The following is a 9,181-nucleotide window of genomic DNA, read 5'->3' as shown; positions in this document are numbered from 1 at the left end:
GGTGGCAGCATCATGCAATGGTTTTTTTTCAGCAGCTGGGGCAGGAAGAATGGTCAGTGCTGAGGGAAAGCTGAATGGAGCAAAGTTCAAAGAAAACCTTATAAAAAAGTGTTCTGGTCGTCAGACTGGGCAAAAGGTTTAATTCCAAAGACAATGACCCTAAGCACACAGCCAAGACAACACAGGACTGGACTCTGAGTGGCCCAGACAGAGCTCTGACATGAACCTAATCAAACATCTCCAGAGAGATCTGAAAATGTGTGTCCACCGACAGTTCCCATCCAACCTGACAGAGCTTGAGAGAAACTGCAGAGCAGAATGGCAGAAAATCCCCAAATTCAGGTGTGCAGACCTTGTGGCATCAGACCCAAGAAGACCGGAGGCTGTATTCGCTGCCAAAGGGGCCTCAACGGAGTAAAGGGTCTGAATACTTATGTCAGGGAAACATTTTAGTTTTTCCATTTTAATGAATTGGCAAAAATGTCAAACATTCTGTTTTCATTTTGTCATGTATTGAGTGCAGAATGATGGAGAAACACTTTTTTTTTTTTTTTACCAAAAGGCTTTGACATAAAAAAAATTTAAATGTCAAAGGGTCTGAAGACTTTCTGAATACACTGTCGGTACAAAGTGCTCAATGTCAGGCAGCAGCAGCAAAATTAAATCTGATTTTAGGGTGTATAAAAAGAGAGACACCGGTGTTCCCAAGTTAACATTACCTCTTTATCAATCCATCATCCGGCCACATCATGTATAAATATCAATGCAAAGAACTGTTGCAGTGTCCCACTTATGTGCTATATGTGGGCCCCTCAAATTGCTGCTAAATGTCATATTCAATGTATTTAATGTATTGTATTTTCCTAATATCAGGCTGGCATTGTCAATATATTTATTCGCCCCTAGGTGGTGCTGGCGCCACATATATATATAGCTTGGGGTTTGTTTAGAACAGGAAGTGAATTCAGTTAGTTCAGCGTGTAACATGAGTTAATGGAGGAGAACAGGCAAGTTCCACAATGTAGCTGCCTTTCTTTCCTCTGGGCCCTGATTAAGCCTGGAGATGACAGACCAAGGAGTCACAGCAGCCCAGCACAAGACAGTAAGTCTAAGTACGAATATAAAGCAAGTCTAGTGAAGATTAGAACTGAGTCTAGCCAAGGGACTTCACCAGCACCAGTGACCAGGAGGAACTTAAAGGTACCTGGACACAACTGGATGATTAGTGCGCAGAATTTTCTTTTTACACTAAATTCCTTCTGGGACATAGTGAACCTGAATATTTCAGGAGAGCATCCTGCATCAAATAATGTAGCAGAGAGTTTGCCTGCCACAAGGGAGAACGCCCTTATTGGATTGCTCAAGATAAATAGGAAATTATTATATTCAGTACCTGAGTGCTAGAAAGGGCAAATTTAACCCTTCTTTGCCTGTAAAGTAACAGCATTAGAGAACTCCTCAACTGACAATTTCCAGACCTGTTATAAGGAATTCCAGTTAAACCAACATCTGGATTATTCTTTTGCTGTATCGATGAACTGTAACAACTGCCCTGAGACAATTGATTCAGTAAATGTTCAACAGTTTTCTACTACACCTAACTCCTCATCCTTTCTACTACTATCAACATTTGCACCTTACGGTGCTAGTGCAGTATGCCAGTCCCTTAGGGTCAGCAATTGTGAGGTCACAGGGGACAGTTAACAGACCGAGGGTTGCTATTGGTACTCACAGTTTTTAATAACCTGGGCAGGCGTACAGCAGTGATGGAGAGGCTGGCACATACATCCTCTGGGGCACTCTCTGGGTATAGGGAACAGGCCCGGTGGTAGGTGAGGTGTCCTGGGTGTTGTAGGTTTAGTGTGCCGGTGGCAAGATCCCTTATAGTTCGTGACGCCAGTGCCGGTAACGGTGGCACACCGATTTATTGTAGGAATAATTACAATACTACACAGAGTTGTAGTGAACCAGAACTTTTTTTTACTGAACCGTTCAACTATATACAGGCTTCAGTTAGTTCCATATGCAGGGTCTTGATAACAGGCAGGCTTCACATAAATGGCAGGCAAAGTCTTGCAAGATGCTCAGAGGGAATAAACACTCACAGATCAGGCTGTACTTTCTTCAGATCCTGTCTGGCTTTATGCCCTATAGCTGGCTTTATCCTTGGGTAGGGAAACCTCCCTCTGGTATAAATCCTCTTGCTGTAAATATCCTTCCGCCCTTCAGCTTTTCTACTTGGCTGGATGAAATTGGCTCTGCTCTGTACTTTACAAAATGCTATATATCTTCAGGAGGCAACTTCTTCCCCTGGATTAACTTCTGAGGTTCACTTGCTCAGCACTTCAGGCAGGCTAGACTGCACTACTCAGCCTCCTGGACTAGACTGGCCTGACCCTTTCCTGTCTGGGCCTAACTATATGTACTAGTGCAGTGATGGCTAACCTTGGCACTCCAGCTGTGGTAAAACTACAACTCCCAAGGTGCCCCCCTTGCTTGGCTGCTCTCAGAACTCTGTAGAAATAAATGGAGCATGCTGGGAGTCGTAGTTTCACCACAGATGGGGTGCCAAGGTTAGCCATCACTGTACTAGGGGGTTCCCTAGCTCCCTCTACAGCTTGGGAAGAGAAACTACACCCCTAACAGGCCTGGTACACAGGAGATAACATGACAATATACATTATAATGCAATACAAAATACCAATCTCCCACAGGAGGTGGGGGCAACATGACCCTTAGCAGTGCCCACCTTTACGTAGTGGGACACTACACTAGAGTCACAAATACAGGGGCTTAGCTACCAAAGCACCTTAAACACCTACACCATCAAGGACACCTCAACTTTCATCTGGCTGGTGTTCCCTGCAATAGAGAGTGCCATGGTCGATTTAGTGCTGTCTTCCCCACCACTGCACGCCGGCCCAGGGAGGCTCTGCTAACCGTGAGTAAATTAACTACTACCTCCATCGGCCCACCGTAGCCTCACGTGTCGCCCCTGCGGACCCGGTACACTGCACTGTCACCTGATAAATTCATTTCAGAAACTGTACACAGGACCAGGGTGCATTCTTCATGTGGAAAAATGAGTTTTAGGCATCAAATAGAAAGTTTTTTTTTTTTACCATTAGCGTAGTCATACTCCCATCATGATCTCATTCTCATGACACTGAGGATCATAATTTATTTAGAAAAGCACAATGATGCGAGCATATTCTTATTATGGTCTATGTTCCTTCAATATGTATTTTGCCAAAAAACAAGCAGAGGATTAGCTTTGAAAAGTCTTATTTGTTCTGCTGATGAACTTCCTGTTTTCTGAGTGGCATCTCCTTGTTATGGCAAGTGGGCCTGAAAAATGTCATCATAATGTGCAGTAAGAAGTAAGTAAGTATAGAACATAATGCATATGACATGATTGCTCATATCTCAGCAGCTGTGTTGCATCTTTGTGTGTTTTGCTTTGCGGCAAATTTACACCTGACAATGCATTATATATATATTGGATGCACTGATTAGCTTTGTTTTTTACATTGCACATGTGGGGTGGTGACTGCCTCCATCTTGGTCATCCCACCGCTCCATTTTTCTTACCTGTCATCATTTGTTTTTGGTACGGTATATTCACACACAGCAGATTTCTGCAACTGAAGATGAATTCCATATTTTGGCAGCATACACATGGATTTTGGCAAGCTCCATTCAGATAAATAGGAGAATTGTAGAAATGTCTGCATTAAATCTTCCACATATGAATACACGCTAAGGCCTCTTGCACAAGACCGTTGTTTTGGTCCGCATCCGAGCCGCAGTAATTTCCACCATAGAAAAGTTGCTAATTATGGCCCAAGTCTCAGTTTGTGCCAACGCTTTTTACTCTTTTTACCCCCCCCCCCCCCCCTTCCAACACTCTGGGTCACGGGACGGTCTTCTGTGGCCTGACACATTAAGATTTTAGTTTAGGAGCAAAGACGACCCAAAATGTGCCACAATTACTACGTGGCGTGCGCCTCTCAATAATTGAGGCACATCTGTAGCATACCTGCTACCCTTTATTTCACCTTGTTTGGAGCGGCTGCATAACTTTGTTTTCTGACAGACCTATTATTTGCTAGATGGAATATATGGAGCAGGTGTCAGATCCGGCTGTATAAAAGAGTCATATCTGCGTAGGTTTACCTCTTGTCCTGGCCCTTGATGGATATGACGTGTGGCTCTTTGAGGATAGGGGTGGCATTGAAGGCCCCTACAATAGATTGGGTTAACCACCACTGGTTTAGATTCTTTAGTTAACTTTGTAATGCATGCAGTGAATGGACTGATGGCATATGTTAGGTAATATAAAGCTAATAGGAAAGCATATTTGGTAGAGACGATATATCACACATAACGCCGCGGTTTCACCTTAAAACGCAGATAAAGAGGACCCGTCACCTCTCCTGATACATCTGTTTTAGTAACTGCATGCATTACCAATTAAATACCATAAATGTTATCATCACAAGCCCTGACTACTTTCACACTGGCGTTTTGGCTTTCCGTTTGAGAGATCCGTTCAGGGCTCTCACAAGAGGTCCAAAACTAATCAGTTTGCATTGTAATGCATTCTGAATGGAAAAGGATCTGCTCAGAATGCATCAGTTTGCATCAGTTCAGTCTCCATTCCGTTTTCAAGGTGGACACCAAAACTCTGCCTGCAGCCAAACGAACGGATCCGTTTTCTCTGACACAATCTGGCACAATAGAAAACGGATCCGTCCTCCATTGACTTTCAATAGTGTTCAAGACGGATCCGTCCCCAATTGACTTTCAATGGTGTACATAATGGATCTGCCGTACGCAGCCCTGCAGGGTATTGCGATAGTGAGGTCACGGTTAATAGGCAAACGAGGGTTGCTCTGGGTTACTCACAGTTTCTTGGAAGACCCTGGGCAAGCAAAATACAGTTTTCACACCGCGATTTTTACAGTTCTTTGCCCAGCAATTTTTCAAATAAACAGTTAGGGCTTGTATCACTTTATGGGCAATAATGGCACACAGTTTATATTCCACAATGGCGCAAGAATGATCGCATCCTGTTCGTGACACCAAAATATGCCGTACGCAGCCCTGCAGGGTATTGCAATGGTGAGGTCACGGTTAATAGGCAAACGAGGGTTGCTCTTGGTTACTCACAGTTTCTTGGAAGACCCTGGGCAGGTGTACAGCAGTGATGGAGAGGCTGGCACAGGGGACCTCTGGGGCACTATCTGTGTATAGGGTCCTGTCCTGATGGTGGATGAGGTGCCCTGGATGTTGCAGGTGTTTAATGTGCCGGGGGCAAGGTCCCTTTAAGATTCGTGACGCCAGTGCCTGTAACGGTGGCACACCGATTGAAGATAGGAATAATTGAGGAACACGTTGTTGTGGTGAACCAAAACTTTCTTTACTGGAAACAGTTAACTTTGTACAGTCTAGGTTCAGTTCCACATGGCAGCAGCAATTATAAGCAGGCTTTTACATGAATGGCAGGTACAATGTTCTTTGCAAGATACTCAGAGGGTTAAAACACTTACAGACCAGGCTGCACCTTTTCCTCAGAAATCCTGTGCACTATTCCTCAGAACTCCTGTCTGTCTCAATCCCAAGGCCTGTATGCCCTAATGCTAGCTTTATCCTTGGTAGAACACTTCCTCAGGTATATATCCCTTGCTTTAGGTAAATAATCCTTCTGCCCTTCAGCCCTCAGGTTGGCTGGTTACTCTTCTGCTCTGCACTTTGCTTTGGGAACTGCAGGTTTCTCAGGAGGTACACTCTTCCCCTGGTGGTCAGCCAGAAGCCTAGGCTGTCTAGCTGCATGTAAGAGCCTGCACCTCAGCTCCTCTCTGGCTAAAGTGACCTCTTGCTTCAGACTCTGCACACAGACCCCCCTCTTCCCTGTCTGGGCCTAACTATATGTATGAGGGGTTCCCTAGCTCCCTCTAGTGTCTAGGAGAAGGAACCACACCCTAATAGGCCTGCTACACAGATAACAGGGGGACTGAACATGAAAACATATAAAAAATACATTAAAATGGACTGTTAAATACAATGCCACTGTTCCACAGGAGGTGGAGAACCAACGTGGCCCAATTGACCCTTGTGTAGTGCCCACATTTACCTAGAGGGACACTACAGATCCATCATGGCTATAGAAGACATAATACAACCGGATCTGTTCATGACGGATGCATGTGGTTGTATTTTTGTAACTGAAGCGTTTTTGCAGATCCGAATCCCCAAAAAACGCTAGTGTGAAAGTAGCCTAAGCATTTGAGCACACAACAAACAACATCAGTAATGTGTGTCCAGTCTGGTTAGTAATTCTTTAGAACATTTTTATCTAAACTCTTGCCGTGATTTCTGAATTATTTGTAGTTTAAGGGGTCATTTATGATTAGGTATACAACACTTTCTGGCACATATTTGTCGCAGATTCAGTCACAAAGGGGATTTGCGCCGAATCTGGCTTCCCATGCCACATATGCCAGTTCTAAAGAAAATGGAGCGCGGTGTGGGCAAGGAAGAGGGCGGGCGGCTAGGCCCATCTCATTTACCATTTTCAATGCCAGAATTTGGCATTGAAAATTATCTAAATCTACGCCAGCAATGGAGCTGGTGTAGATTTAAGGCTATTATTAAGGCACCAGCAGTGGATGCACCTAATTTATGTAGAGGCCGACGCCTCTGCATAACTTAGGCGCATCAAGCGCCAGCACAGGGTATTAGGACTGACGTCTAAAACGCTGCTTTTAATAAATGACCCCATTAGGTTTTATGTCGATGTCTCTTTATAGAGCAATGCAGGTTTTGAATAGGTGAAGAGCGCCTGAGGTGCAGGATTTCATGATCATACATCAGTGCTGCCACCTACTGCCAGCATGACACCACGGCAGGGCATCTACACAGGTCATGAGGCAGTCTGCTCAGTGATCTGCAGACCAAGACTACTTTAATGTCAGTCCAACATGGAGACACGTCCATCACTGAATATTATTGTGAATTTTGCAGTAAAAATATAGATAGATACATAAAGCATATGAAGTTTCAACCATTTTACTACGAGAGAGCTGTAAGAAATCTGTTTCTCATCCTTCACCACTACCTCATAGATGCATGGTATGACATTGCTAAAAGGGGATGGCCACTTTAATAATGACATTAAAGGGATTTTCCGAGATATAGGCCCCATTCACAAAGTCCGCATTTTGTTTCTGCATCCTTTCCGCAAAAATGCGGAACAGATGCAGAATATATGTGGACCCATTCATTTCAATGGGGCCGCAAAAGCTGCAGACAGCATTCAGTATGCTGTCCGCATCCGCAATTCCGTTCCATTCTGCAATGCGGATCCGGAAAAAAAGTAGCGCACTGTGGACCCATTGTAGTGAATGGGTCCGCAAAAATGCGGATGACATGCGGAAAGGTGCCAAATGTCATCCACATGTCATTCACAATTGCGGATCCGCAGGAAATAAAAAAAGAATCCTGCCCCATGTGACCTTGATCTCCAGGGAGACAGGTGGCAGAAGACAGGATTCTTTATCATGAAGTAGAGAAATGAATAATCCTCATCCAAGAGAGGCCAGTCCTGTGGGACTCCAGGGCAGAAGTCTACCATGAAAGGACAGTAAAAGATCACTCATGGGACGAAGTTTGCCCAGAGTTGCTGTCCACTGCATGGACCTCCGCATCCAATGAAAAGAAAGCTAAAATGCGTGAGTTATGTGTATTTAATATTGCTTCATACACACATTCATGGTGCATGGTCTGTGTAAACCCAGCCTGCCATGCACTGGCGTGCAGGAGAGCATGGCATCATTGGTTGCTATGACGCTGTGCGCTCCTGTACTCCAGAGCATGGCAGGCTGGTATACATAGACCGCGCTCCACGGATGTGTGCGTCCCGACTTGTTCCATGAGTGCGCCATATGTCCTGGAACAGCATAGACAGTGTACTTTTGCACATAGTCTAAGCTTCTTCATGACCGATGTCAACTCACTTTTTTGCAAATATACGGTATTAAATTTAATATTTTTTTTTCAAGAGGCCTATTCTGAAAATGTCCTTTTTTTTCTAATTAAATAACCATTTTTATGATTTTCTTTTTAAAACTATCTTATATATGAATTGATAATAGGCATCTTTTACAAAATTGATTATCAGTGCTCATGGAAATAGCCGTTAAGAGGTCACTCCATTGCATTGTGGAGTGCCATATGCTGGCAATACGGCCATGTGCATGAGCCCTAATACTAAAATGTATCCAAATTTTTGGATTATCACATGGTCTTTGATTAGGCCATATGTCAAAGAAAAACACTGATTTTAGAACAGACACGGAGGCTTCGTATTGCTTTTCTCTTTCTTTACTAAAATTATAGCAGCAAAACACAGGAAGAGAAAAAAGTGCCCCTGTAACCTAGGCAACCAGCCACTCCCCCGGACTAGCCGGTATAAGAGTCAGCTCCAACCCACAGTCCTCCTCTTTCTTGCTGCTCACAGGAAGATGAGTATCTGATATATGTGTATTGTGTTTGATCGTTATATAGGTGATATTTTTTCTCCACAGGGATTGCGTTTTTCCTTCCCTTTATAGGTCTTGTCCCCCTGTGCGTTGTTTCGCCAGGGGGGATCTTTTCTTTCATTACCTGTGGGCCCTGTCTAGATCGGTTCCCTCTGCGGCCGTCTCCCTGCCCCATCTTGGTCTCGCTGACGCTCCGGCGCTTGCGCCGGAAGTATCGCGAGAATTCACGTGCGCGCGCGCGTCTCCTTGCCCCGTCCTCTCGCGTGACTTCAGCGGCCATTTTAGCCAGTCGCCTGCGACCTGCGGTACCCTGTGAACCCGGATCCGGCTGGTTTAAGGTTTTTCCCTCCTGCTCAGTGGCCACATTAGGACCTTTTTATGATGTCCTGCCCGGCGATTAACCCCCCTTCTCCTGGGGACGCTGCTCCTCCACTGGTTCCGATCATTCCCCCTCCTGTGCCTACCGCATCTCCCCATCATTTGGATCCGGCCCCTGATGCCGCATCCTTACTCCAAAAGGCGGTTGCGGAGGCCATTGCCTCTGCTATGGGCTCCATGTCGGCCACCATTTCGGACACCTTATCTCAAGCGCTCCGGAACCACTCCGGTGATGCGCCAGTCGCACAGCATGTGACTGT

The sequence above is a fragment of the Bufo gargarizans genome, chromosome 9 (genome assembly GCF_014858855.1).
Source record: "Bufo gargarizans isolate SCDJY-AF-19 chromosome 9, ASM1485885v1, whole genome shotgun sequence".
Classification (NCBI taxonomy): Eukaryota; Metazoa; Chordata; class Amphibia; order Anura; family Bufonidae; genus Bufo; species Bufo gargarizans.
The sequence above is the reverse complement of the archived record's forward strand: the minus strand, read 5'-3'. Positions refer to the sequence as shown.